General features: G+C 32.0%; 1 long non-coding RNA gene and 1 pseudogene across 1 annotated transcript in view; one reads left to right on the top strand and one right to left on the bottom strand.

Annotated features, from left to right (window-relative positions):
- Positions 1–3,986, top strand: part of LOC120587484 (uncharacterized) — a 70,055-nt gene extending 66,069 nt beyond the window's left edge. Inside the window, exon 4 of the long non-coding RNA XR_005648979.1 lies at positions 3,872–3,986. This is a non-coding gene — a long non-coding RNA (uncharacterized LOC120587484). The remainder of the gene's footprint in view (positions 1–3,871) is intronic.
- Positions 3,987–6,267: 2,281 nt separating this feature from the next.
- LOC120587792 (uncharacterized) lies at positions 6,268–6,394 on the bottom strand (annotated as a pseudogene).
- Positions 6,395–13,841: the final 7,447 nt, after the last annotated feature.

The raw sequence follows: 13,841 nt of genomic DNA, 5'->3' as shown, positions 1-13,841 counted from the left end.
CCTATAGCAATCAAATGAGTATGGTACTGGTGTAAAAATAGACACATAGACCAATAGAACAGAATGGAGAACCCAGAAGTATACCCCTACATATATGGCTAACTAATATTTGACAAGGGATCCAAGAATACTCAATGGGGAAAGGATAGTCTCTTTACTATTGGAGCTGGGAAAACTGGATAATCAAATGCAGAAAAATGAAATAGGACAACTATGTTACACCTCTGACAAAGAGTAATTCAAAATGGATTAAACACTTAAACATAAGTCTTTATGTTTAGATCTGAAATCACAAAACTCCTAGAAGAAAACATAGGGGAAAAATCTTTTCATTGGTCTTGGCAAGGACACCAAAAATACAAGAAACACAAGCAAAAATAAATAAATGATACCACATAAAACTAAAAAGCTTCTTCACAGCAAAAGAAATGATCAATGAAATGTTAAGGCAACTTACATAATGAGAGAAAATATGTGCAAACTGTTTTTCCTGTAAGAGTTTCATATCCAAAATAAAGAATTCATACAACCTGGTAGCAAATTAACAATCTGATTTAAAAGGGGGCAGAGGAACTTAATAGACATTTTTCCCAAGAAGACATCCAAATGGCCAATAGGTATATGAGAAGATGCTCAACATCACTAATCATCTGGAAAATGCAAATTGAAACCGTAGTGATATATTACTTCACACCTCTTAGAATGTCTGCCATCAAGACAAGCGGTAACAAGTGAAGGAGAGAATGTGGGGAAAAGGAAACATTTGTGCTCTGTTGGGGGTAGTTTAAAACTGGTGTAGCCACTATAGAAAACAGTATGGAGATTCCTTAAAAAATTAAGATACAACTAACATATGTTCCAACAATCTCACTTCTGGGCATATCAAAAGGAAATTACAATAAGATATCAAAGAGATATCTGAATGCCACATTTACTGCAGCATTATTCACAGTAACCTAGATATGGAAACAATCTAAATATCTATCCATGGATGAATGGATAAAGAATATGTGGTACTATATATAAATGGGATATTATTCAGCTATTAGAAAGAAAGAAATTCTACCACTTGTGAAAACATGGATGGACCTTGAGGGCAGTGAGATAAATCAGGGAGAGAAAGACAAATACTTCATGATATCTTTTATATGTGGATTCTAAGAAAAGCTGAATGTGTAGAAACAGAGATTAGAATAATGGTTACCAGAAGGCAGAGGAACTAGCAGAATTGGGGAGAAATTTGTCAAAGTGTATAAAATCGCCATTAGAAGATGAATAATTTCTGGAAATCTAATGCACTGCATTGTGATTATAGTAAAAATATTGTAGTACATACTTCAAAGTTGCTAAGAGTCTGGATCTTAAATGTTCTCACCACAATGATTAATATTAATGAAAAGAAAAAATGAAGACTAAAACACTTCATGTCATCGGTTACTAAAATTCCAATTATAGTTGGTGTTTTAACTGGGTATTTGTGAAACTGAAGATTTTTGAAAGCTATCAACTTGAAATACATTTTCTGCTAATACTTGATAGGGCAGGGAGAAGAAAATAGAGACCTGATTTATTCTAATCCCTAGATTAATGTATTACATATTTGAAAACGTAGAAGTTTCCATTGACACTTGTTATTGGAAGGTTTTTCTTTGCTAACTTGTATCTTATTTAGTAATTATTGATCTTTAAAAATCATTCATAATGTTTTACTTATTGCTACCAACAAAGCAGTTTTATTTGGTGTACTCTTCATCTAATTCAGGAATAACTAACTGCATTTAGAAAGATTTTAACGTTTTGAAATATACAGCTAAGATTACTTCCAATGGCCAGCCATCTCACTTTCTTGTTACCTGAGTACGTGGTACTTCTTGTATTTAAGAAGCACTGGTATATTACCTTAAATCAATTTATTTAGCTTAATATTATATAGAATAATATTTTGTACATTTTTATATCTATGTTCATATCTATTTAGATGTAGTAGATATGTATATACATACTATGCCTCCAAAATGACAAGAATTACTATCACCACCTCTTCTTCCATTATGTAAAACATAATTTTTATTAATAACTCAGTGCACTTTCTTTTTTTATGATGAATGAAAAAAGTTTATGAGTTAACCATAATTTAGGCAAAAAAATCAATTTAGTCGAATGTCCTATTCCCCAGGCATTCTTGTTAAATAAAATTTTATCTCTAAAGTCAAATTTGAAAGTGCCAAATCTGATAATTATTTTTTTACCCTAAACTTGGTCACACTTCTGTGACTCTCCTTTGGTGAATTCTCAAACTCTCTTCAGGGTTTAGCCCATGTCTGTGCATGGAGGCATGACGAGTTTTAGGTAGAAAAAGTGACAACCAAATGTGATACATTCTAATTAGATATTGCTGTCGTCTAGGCTAGGACCTCTGGTAATAATATATTTGCAAGAAGGAGAAAGTTGAGTATTAAAGGGTAATGAAAGAATCTTAATAAAAATTTATAAACACTTTCAAACTCAAACTTAATTTATGTACAAATTAAGGCTGTTGGGCTCTATTTAATTTTATAGGTACAGCATTTTCTTAGACTCCTGCTGCCTTACAATCTGAGAAAATTATATTATCAGATAAAAGGACTCTGCTGATCAATTTAGCATTATGAGATTCCTAGTTTTCTTTTAAAAAAATTCATCCACATATTTATTAAAATATCTCCACGCCGTGCCTCGTTAGATTTTCATTCCTCCTTATTGCAGTAGTTCAATTTTTAAAAAAGTGAACCAATTTAGGTCACAGTAGATTAATTTAGAGAAGTTCTTAGTAACTTTTCAGAAGCTTCGTGCCAATTTTCCTGTAATTCTGTCAAAGTACGAGTCAGTTGGAGTGTAGGTGATGACCACATCCACTCTTCAGATCACAATCTGGGAAATGATGATGGACATTGGAAGGCTCTTTAAAACAAGGCAGACAGCAGTACAGTTGACAGAACATGTACTTGAAAATCCCCCCAAGTGCCATGTTTGATACATAGACCCTAGACTGCCAGCTCTTAATATGGACTTAATTTTTCAGTGATTGTTTAGTTTGCCTTTGATAATGTTCTACTTTTGTCTAGCTCTAGCCACATCTCTTTAGCTCACAATAGTTTTCATAGTGGCCTACCAAGTTGCCTGTATTTCAAGAATGTTGAAATACAATGTATTATCTCATCACTTCCCTTATCATTATGAAAGTATAGAAAATAGGACAGAGAGCTTTTTTAATGTTTTTTTTTTGTTTTGATAGAAGTATGTTTATATGAAAGGTGACTTGTGAACAGCATTATAATATAATGAGACATAAAAATGAAACTGGATACTTTCTTAATATAATTGCAGTTGGTGTCAGAATTTCTCAACCACCATTCACAACACATGTATACCTGTGTATTATCCTATAGTCATGAGCAATTTGTAAGCCTTACAATTTATTCATTTAATAAACATATGTTTACTACAAGCCCCTTACATGAGTTTGTCATGTAGCTGATTTGGGAAGAATTAGAGAGATGGTTGGTATCTGAATCCCTTTCCTTATAAGTTGCCTATCTAAGGCCGATCCCTTGACTTTCTGGAAGGCAATAGTCATGTTCAAAGGAAGAGTACAATGAACACTGGTCATATTTGCTTTCAGCTCTAAAGAGATTTTGCCCCCAAAACCTAACTTTACATAGAACTTGTGCTTCTCATAAGCTTGCCTAGACTAATATATGTGCTGTCTAGGGAGGCCTAGGCACTTATTTTTTCTTAGGTTGCTTAAAGATTAGTTCTTATTCTTGATAAGGACTTCTTTTTACATATAACTTTTAGCCTAATAACATATATTCTGTTCCTGATTTCATAGGGGAAAATGACAGAATACATATGGAATCACAAACAAAAATGGATCACTGAGAGACCTAATAAAAGTAGGAACCCTTACTTAAGGAACAAAGCAGAGCTGCAACAAATGACTTTACTAAATTTATTTTTCTAGTTGTTTTTTTGTCTTTAGGCATAACATACATGTTTCATTTATTATCTTATGTCATCTGTGTTTACAGTAAGACTGATTTTTGTATTTTCTGATTTATCACTTCTAGGAGGACATGAACTGTGTTGGTCTTTGGTGAATATTAACTAAAGACATAAAATCATTTTTAAATAGTATATTAAATTAGTCTCCTCTATTTCCTGTATTCTCTGCATATATATATATGTAATATAAATATATTTCTGTAGATTTTTCTTAGAGTATATATATTCAATTTAAAAAGACCCAATTGTCTCGGCTTCCTGAAAATGTCATTCTTATTACATTTAAAGAGCAATGTAATGTAAAGTTATTATATAAATGTGATATCCATTCTGTTTTCCTGGTCATATTTGCTTTTAGGTCTAAAGAGATCTCTGAACTCTTTGATGAAAGATTTACATTCTAAACTGAATTTAATTCTAGAATCGCTACAGAGCACTTTGGTGTGGAACATTGCCAATAAAATTTCCACATATGTTGACACAATATCGATAGATCCCCCAAAGCATGATTATTAAGTTACTGTCCCCTAGTTCTGGTATGGAGTCTTTAGGTGGCACTGTGATTCTAGTAGTAAATCATTTAATATTGGGTTTTCCATTAGGTCTGTGAATAAATAACTCTGACAATAATTTTGCAATTATTTTTTATAATTATATCTTTCATTTATAGAGATTATCCTAACTTGTAGAACTTTTTCTCATGTGTTACTTCACATTATTTGTAAACCTAAGAACAAAGAAAAACAATTAATTTAGTCCCCTCTGACAAATGGCAAATGGTTCAAAGAAGCCAAACAGTTTTCACAGTCTCCTTCATACCCTATGGTATATTTTGAAAAATAAGATGTTTTCTTTTCCTCCTGGCTGCGTCTGCCTTAGTGTCATGGGTCTTCCCAAGTCTCCCCACGTGATTGACAATGACTTTGATAATGTTCAGTACCTGAAGGTATTGAACATGGTACACTCACTTGGATGATGTTTCTGTTGAACAGAATACAGTGAAGGTGTCAATATGCCATGATTCTCTTAATTTCATCTCTTTGTTCAGCTCTACATCCCTATTCAAGTATAAGCAGAACGACAGACTTGAATAAGTGTTAGGGTAATTAATAAACATAGAGCATAAAATTTACAATTATATGATAAGTAAGATGTTTCACATAGTACGAAGGCAAAAAACCTAACAAGGTAAATTCTCTAAAGGAGTCCCTCTTCTATGCCCTTAGTTCCTAAATTTAATACCCTCTTTCAAGTTTTTACCTGTGTGAAAACATCTTCTTCCTCTAACTCATATGTACAATCTCCATTCAACTTTTGAGAATATCTGACACCACCCTATGTATTTGGTACAGGCCCAAAATTCATCCCCACTTCTCCAGAAGAGTATTTCCCTAAATTTGACATCTCCAACCAAAAAAACATACTGAGCTTCAGTAAGAAATTTTGTAGGTAGTCCACAAGGCAGTTCATTAGTAGGCTAGACATTCTCAGGTTCATGTTCTTTCTTAATTATTTCATTAGAGATAGTTACAGACATACCTCTGTGATTTTCTATTTTCTCAGTTCATAACTTAAATAAAATACACCCCCCCCCACACACACCTTTAACTTTTAGTACAATAAGAATATTAATTCTCAGAGTTACTGTCTAAACTCTAAGAATGAGAAGACTATTTTCCTAATTCTCCATAACTTCCCAAGATACCAATATTCCATGGAGTTAGTACTTCATTTGTAGGCAGAGCACATCCCACTTTCAAACTGTGCTTCTTCACCCTGCATACGATAAGATTTGGGTCAATGTTGATCTGTATGATCTTATTATTGTTAATAAATAAGTGAAAAATGGTAGAGTGAAAGCATAAACTAAAAAAATATAATATACAGATATTTCATCAGCACACAATTGTGTTTTTTTTTATTAGAAAACAAACTAGACTGTTTAAAAAGTTAGATTAAGACACATATATAGGCATACCTCACTTTATTGCACTTAGCTATATTGAGCTTCACAGATACTGTGTTTTTTTTGTTTTTTGTTTTTTGGTTTTTTTTACAAATTAAAAGTAAGACCCTCCACCAGCAAAAAGATTAGGACTCAAAGAAGGCTCGAATGATGGATAGCACTTTTTAACAATAAAATATATATATTTTTTAGGCGAGGCAACCCTTGGTTGACCTCACAGATTGCAAGGACCTTGTCAGCTTATTTTTTATTTTTTACACCTACGGCACCTGGTCTTCCTAGGTGGTCTCCCATCCAAGTACTAACCAGGCCCAACCCTGCTTAGCTTCCGAGATCAGACGGTCAGATGGGATTGGGCTTGTTCAGAATAGCATGGCCATAGACAACAATAAAATATTTTTAATTAAATTATATACATTGTTTTTATTTAGACATAATGATATTTCACACTTCATAGATTATGCTATAGTCTGAACACAACTTTATATGCAATGGGAAACCAAAAAATGTGTGTAACTCGCTTTATTGCAACATTTATTTTATTGTGGTGGTCTGAAACTGAACCCATAATATCTCTGAAATATGTCCTTTAGAGAAATTCTGAAAATCACTTATACTACCATTTTCTGCAAAATTTAACATACCTACAATTCGCATAGAGGAGAAAAGTTCTCCTGGGAAAATTTGACAATGCAATTCTCTCAAGAAGTTTGGTGATTGTAGAGTATTTTAAGTAATGTTGGAGGGGGCACTTTTGCTAAAATGTAAGCTATCACTGTCCATTTAAATCTTGTACGTCAAGAGCAATTTTCAGTCCATCCTCCAGATGAGTCTTGGGCTGAATGCTCTCAAACCTCTGCAGCACTTACAAGGTAAACATGATCTCTTCTCTTACAGCTCAGGTGCTAAGGGCTCTGGTCTGTCTCCATAAATCAGGGCTCTTAATTTCCCTAGCATCCATTTTTGAGTGACTGATAAAAACAACTAGAGAAATTTCCTATCTCCTGTTGTAACTCCCAGGGAAAATCCTAAAGCAGTTTAACTTGGTTGAGATTATTCTAGTGTTTCTGGATTCGTTCTTCTAGTTTTGCCTCAGCACGTAAATGAACAGTCTTCACTTCCAACCTACACAGAGATTGGACTTCAGAGTTTTCCCAATTCTTAGTTTTTTCTTTCCTCCTCTCCTTCACCTAGGAGTCCCATGGGTTCTTCTTTTAGTTATGCATATCTTCTCTCACCCCTCCAAGTGTTACCTGTCTTCCCTAGAAAATAGACAGTTAAGGTATCTTTCAGGATTTTCCACATGAGTCATCTTTCTTGAGAAAATTAAGCTCCTTCAGAAATTGATCCCCCTTCTACAACAAAAATCTTACCAATCCAAGTAACCAGTCAACCAAACAAAACACCTTTGCCACATTATTTTACTATTTTCCTCCCCTTTAAAATACATTCATTCAAACAATACTTTGTATGTATTGATATCCTGTGTAGATTTTTAATTTCTTGAAAGATAGAAACTGAACTATATGGTTATTTACTTTCCATGTGTGCTCTTAAATATTTGTTAAACAAAAGAATAAGTGTGAATTCCCTGCTTTTTGTTGTTGTTGTTTATTTGTTTGTTTTGGTTTTCTTTTTTATGAAAACATAAAGCCTTGGTAGAGTGAGGTACAAAGCTACATAAAACTGAGGGAATAAGAGTAAAGAACACGTGAATTCTGTATCCTCAAAAGTTATAGAGTTCTCCTTGAACTATGATTCTGGAAGATATATAAACACATTGTACTCTGAGAAACTTAATTAAATTAAAGATATTATATTGTATAATATATGATAACAGAATTTCATAGAAGACATTCTCAATTTTTATTTCAAGTAAAATATTTGCCTTCTAGTTTTAATCTCTCACACTGCACATAACTTTTTTTGAAGTATATAACTTTTGGTACTACTGAAAAAGGGCATAGTGTCCTTTTAATCATGATCATATTTCTTCCCTCTATACCTCAGAGAAGACAAGCTTTCTTATGTATAAAGAGGTTTAAATCCTCAAAATGTTTTTTGTGCTTTCATTTTCTTAATTTCTAAAGTGCTCTTTACAAACTAAAAGACACTCTGTTACTTAGCAATAATGTAGATGCTGACCGTAACAAGTAGTTGATCGTAAAAAAGAATTCTAGGTAATGGCATAAACATTAGCACATTAAGCATTTATTTTTACTTGCATACTGATTAATAAATCAGTGATACTGTTATTAAATTGAGGCTACTAATAAAATGACAAATTGAAAGGCGAAGAAAAACATACTAATGGTGTTTGATTATATGATTTCTTATACATAAGCAGTTCATTGCTAAAGAGAAATAATATAAATCCTACCATTTGTGCTGGTAAAGCAAAAAATTTGATTTATAAACAATTAAACAAGTTCCAGTTTAAAATAAATATATCAGCAAGTTGCATATTTATATACCTATTATTTTTTTATGATATGAATAGAAAAAAATATTCTGTGTTTATGCTGATGCTATAATAGTATCTGTTTTTACTGCTGCTGATGTCTATTTATTCCTCGGAATTTCTCTCATTTTGAGAAAACATAAGTATTTGTCCCTACCCTCCCACCTTACTCCTTATGATGCTTGAATTAATTGTGTTTGAAATGTTTTATTTACTTACTTTTAGTAGATTTTATTCCTCCTAAAAATAATACCTCTTTTAAGAAAATAGATGTAATCGCCATTTATTGGTCATATTTAGTAGATACTTTGTATTTTATTTTAGTTCTTTCTCAAGAACTTTTACATATTAAAATTTCATCTACAAACCATATAGCTTGACTTTTGATATCAATTGTTCTTGAAAGTTCTTGGCAGGTAATGATTATGGAACCTATGTTTAATCTACCTGGGGTGCATTATGTCAAGGACAATACACTCACTCATCCAATACAGACTCTAATAGGGTTTATTTTTTAAAAATCCTATTGAAACTAATTTTCGGCCAGATTTTTACATCTGTCTCCCTTCTTCTCACTTCCACGCATGTATATTTCTTGACCTTTGGTAGCTATCTCTCTATACACTTATGACCTTGCCTACCTTTAACCATTGTTTAGATCTTACCTTCTCCTCGAAGCTTTCCCTGATCAACCCTACTGATCTTCAGTCATTCTATTACCTTTAGCATCTCATTAACACTTAAACATAAAATTTAATAAGACCATTGAATGATTATGCCCACGTTTCATTGGATGTTGCCTTGTAAGTTTGTCCTGCCATCTTCATTTGGAGTATAAATTTTCATATATTGTACCATAATAGTTCATGATTGTAGTGGTTATCTCAAGCCAACTCCCATATTTTCTACCTACTGAACCATGACTCATTATTTTCTGTGTAAAATTGACTCTAATTAGTATCTTTAATGGTGTCATCATTTCATTAAAAATACTAAGCTTGAGTTGAAGGATAACATATAGCATGTTTGTTTCATAAACTCTAGCTTAAGTAGCTTGTCTCATATTCATAAGAATATGTATATTGATAAGTAGAAGAAATTCTAAAGGCAAAGACTTTATAAATATTTATAACTATTTTATAATACTTACATACTTAGTCATTTATTTTTAATCGCTAATTAATTTATTAACTCAACTGATTTTAAAACAAGACATAGTTTAAAACTCTTTCCAACTCCTTGTTTATAGTTGACAAAATCAAGTTCTAGAAAATGTTAGGTGGCTCAAAGCCATATATAGGAGGTAATATTTAAATACCGTACTTTAAAGTTTCATACGTTTCTTTTAGCTAATATTGTTTTATGAAGGCAAATTAATTTTCTTTAAAGTAAGGCTTCTAAAAAAGACTGCAAAAAGATTTAATACCTGATATTATTTTAAATAAATAAATAAGTAAGTAAAAGAATAGCTGATCACCTTCAGGTTCTAAATGAATTTATACTTTTAGATATGTCAAAAAGGTGTCCAAATTTATGAAATTATTAATTTTTAAGTCAGTAACAGAATATTTTTTGAAAGAAAACTTATGATATACCTAAATTATGTAGCATAATTGGAAAATATTGAATCTGGTGCCCAGATGGTTATTTTATGTTTTCATTAGGAAATTCTTTATTGGAATTACTTGGAAAATTTATATAATTTTATGAATATCATGTAACAATCGGTCAAGAAATAAGAAAAAAGAAAATGTATTATAATTCACTTGTGGAAAGTAAATTCGAACCATCAACACTGAGATGTTACTGTTTCAAAAGAATTAATATAATTCAAGTTGAAAGTAAGATCAGGGAATGCCAGCATGCAGAGTAGCAAATTTATGTTGACACTTCCAAGAGCACAAAATGGAGATTCGGTCACAATCTATTCTGATCAGTAATTCTTGTATGGTGCTATTAAATTTGTTAGGAAGTCCTAATGCTGTATTTTTCATATACTAGCCAACAATTTTCTCTGGCATTTTTTAGTATTTGATTATTTGCTATAGAATACAATTCTTTAAATGCTCATGAAAAATAAAAATATATATACATATATGATTTCAGTAAATCTCAATAATTCTCAGAATATAAATTTGTTGCTTCAAAATCCCAAAGATTAATATTTATCAGGAATTTGGTAACACTAGTATTGTTTATAAGTAGTTATTTATTTCCAGCACTCATTATAGTATTAAGTTAACTTGTGATCAGAGCTTTAATCAAGAACTTAGTCTGGGACAGGATATATCTTTTGAACACTTGCTCTTGCACTCAAATGTATTCATATCCTAGTCAGTGTTGTGTCAAGTAATTTTATGAAGTGTGAAGATGAATACTAGATGGTCAAAATATCAATTCAATTTTTTATGGTAATTATTAATTAAACATCATCCATCGAAGGCAAGGAAGATTCACAGATAGTCAAGGAATATTACGTTCTCCAAAAAGTGTGTAATATAATGACGGAGCCGAACACATAAATAACCATAATGATTCAATAATAGATATATAAATAATCTGCTCAGGCTCATGCTTTCTGCTGAATATTTTAGACCTGGGAAACAATTATGAGTGTCTAGAATTGATTTAAGCTCATATTTAGTGTTTAAGTCTCCCGTTTAAGTTTTTCTGTTATATACATTTTCTTCTTTAAGCTTTGCTGATAGTAGCAATGATATTAAATAACTAGTCTGGGCTGGGCATTGTAATAAGTATTAATATATTTATTATTACTAAGCATGAGACAATGTGAAAATGGATAGCATTATCCCAATTATTATTGGAAAACAGAGATTTGGAGAAGTTAAATGACCAGTGACTTACTTAAAGCCTCAAAGCTTTCAGATGGGGAAGTTTCAGTCATACTGGTATGTCTCTGAGGCTTATGAAAAGCATGATATGAGTCCAAGAGTCTGTATTACAAACATGGAGTGTTATAATTATACAGTTTTATGTTCAAATTTATAATTTGCATATTCCTAATCATACAACTTAATTTCTTTGTGCTTTTTCATAATCTGTAATATGAAGATAATTGGAAGAAGCAAATTGATTAATGTTCTTGGAACTAGAAAAAAAGCAAAGAAGTATATAAGAGAACCTACAGGGCTTGGGTGAGAATAAAAGATAAAACATATGAAAAGGTATTCTTTTCACCAAGTACAGCTAAAATTCCTGGACATTATGTATAAAAGAAACCCAAGAAAACTTTGAATGGTATAGAGACGAGAGACTGGCTAGGAACATGAGGACTCAGGGAATGACTTAATGGTTAGTTCTTGAGTATTCTTTTTGTCTCATATATCTCTGATTTAAAGCTGAAGAAGCTGACAACCAAGAAATGCCAATGAGAGCAGCTAATAAAAACCCCAACTAAGATTTCTTTTTCAACCAAAAGTTCTGACCGAAAGATCATCTAAGCTGACATTTTTCAGGTTAAGGTCAACCTAGCTAGACAAAATGTGTAGATAATCACCACCCTACTCTAGCCAAACACCACAGAAAAAAATGTAACAAGGCTCTACAATATCACCACAGGGAGGTCATAAAGACAGCCAGTGATTGAGCCTGACCTAGCAGTAATGAGGAGTCCTTCTCCTTTCCCACTAGATTGATATCAAAGGAGTATGAGAGTCAGGACTTTCATCATCCAGTGGTAATGAGGCTGCCCCACTGAGGTGTTGGTGGAGACCACAAAGGGTGTCCAAACTTTAACTCCAAGTCAGAAATGGGGATCCCCACTCTCAAAGTGTCAGAGGTTGAGTGAGAACTTGGCAATAACAAGGCAGTGCCACCTTTTGTTATACTGGAGCAGTTTCGGATAAAGCCAGCTGAAACAGAACATTTAAATATTATACAGATATCCAAATGTAATATGAAAATGTCTACGTTTCAAATGAACTTTATCATACCAAGATCTCAGACTGAATGTAAAAAGAGAATCAATGGATGCCAACAGAAGTGACAGAGATGTAACCCAACATATTAACAAGAAAAAGAAGAAAAAAAAAATCACATAATAACATCAATTGATGCAGAAAAAGTATTTGACAAATTCGACATCCATTCATGAATACTCTTAATAGGAATAGAAGGAAACTTCAATGCTATTAAAAGTATCAACAATAAAAAAAAAAACTATGGCAAACATTATACTAATAATGGTAAAAGACTGAATGTTTTGACCCTAATATCAAGAACAAACCAAGGATTTCTGCTCTTCTTACTCTTATTCAACATGTTACTGGAGTTTTTGATAGCACAAGCAAAGAAAAGTAAATAAAAGCTATACGGATTAGAAAGAAAAATTTCTCTAATTTCTCTAATTGTCTTCATAGAAAATCTCAAAGAATTTACAAAAAAAATTATTATAGAACTAATAAGCAAATTCAACAAGGTCACTGGATATTAAGTAGACATAGAAAAATAAGTTATATTTTTATATAATAGCAATAAACTCATGGACATTCATTAAAAACAATGCCATTTACAATTGCACAAAAATGAAATATTTAGGTTTAAATTTAACAAAACATGTACGTGGTTTATATGTTAAAACTATACAAGATGATAAAAGAAATCAAAGAAGTTCTAAATGAATAGAAGTACTATGTTTATGAATTGAAAGATTCAGTATAATAAAGATGTCATTTCTCCCCAAACTAACATATAGGTTCAACCAATTCCTATTGTGATAGCTAATTTTATATGTCAACTTGACTGGACCATGGGGTACCCAGATATTTGGTTAAACATTATTCTGATGGAATTTTTGGATGAGATTAAGATTGAATTAGTAGTCTGAGTACAGCAGATTGCCCTCCCCAATGGGGGTGGACTTAACCAAAGGCGCAAGTAAATCAAAGGGGTTAATAGGGAGAATTTACAGACTCTCTCTTTTTTCTGCCTGTATTTGAGCTGGAACATTATTCTTCTTCTGCCTTTGGAGTCGGATTTAACTCGGACTAGAATTTGCATCATCACTTCTTTGAGTCTGTAGCTTCTTGATTCCACATCTTGGGACTTCTCAGCTCCATTATTGCATGAACCAAATCCCTATAACACACACACACATGCACACACACACAATTAGTTTGTCTGGATAACCCTAATCTATTATACCTATCAAAATATAGACAATAATATTCTAAAATTTATGTGAAAAATCAAAAGAACTAAGATAGTTAAAATAATTTTGAAAAAGAATGGGAGGAATAAATCTGTTTTTAAGACTTATTTTTAGCTACAGACATTAAAACTATTTTGTACTGGCGAGATAGACACAAAGATCAGTGGAACAGAACAGAAAATCTAGAATTAGACTCACAC

Source organism: Pteropus medius, unplaced genomic scaffold, assembly GCF_902729225.1.
Source record: "Pteropus medius unplaced genomic scaffold, Ma_sr-lr_union100, whole genome shotgun sequence".
Classification (NCBI taxonomy): Eukaryota; Metazoa; Chordata; class Mammalia; order Chiroptera; family Pteropodidae; genus Pteropus; species Pteropus medius.
This window is presented reverse-complemented; position numbering and strand designations above follow the sequence as displayed.